We start from the raw sequence: 346 nt of genomic DNA on the forward strand, positions 1-346 counted from the left end.
TTTGTACGTTTTAATTGAATTTTGCCATTTGAAAAATACATGAACCTCTGTAATGGAGGGAGAAAACACTCCTCCTATAGGAAGACAAAGATGCATTTAAAAAAAAACCAAACCAAAAAGCTGCCTGATTGCATATTGACCTGTGAGACAAAGTGAATCCGATGGAGCCAGCCTGGCCCCTTAGGAAAACTCGAGGCTGTTCATTATGTCCCAGGATGAGCTCATGGGCTAGTTAATTCTTTTGATCTCAGCTTTCTGACTTCATTTCTAAGCTCTGGATGGTTAGATCAGTCTGTGCACTGCTCCAACCCCTCCATCTGAGCTCAGACTTGGAAAACAAGGGGGA

Source organism: Buceros rhinoceros, unplaced genomic scaffold, assembly GCF_000710305.1.
Source record: "Buceros rhinoceros silvestris isolate BGI_N320 unplaced genomic scaffold, ASM71030v1 scaffold37473, whole genome shotgun sequence".
NCBI classification, from domain to species: Eukaryota; Metazoa; Chordata; class Aves; order Bucerotiformes; family Bucerotidae; genus Buceros; species Buceros rhinoceros.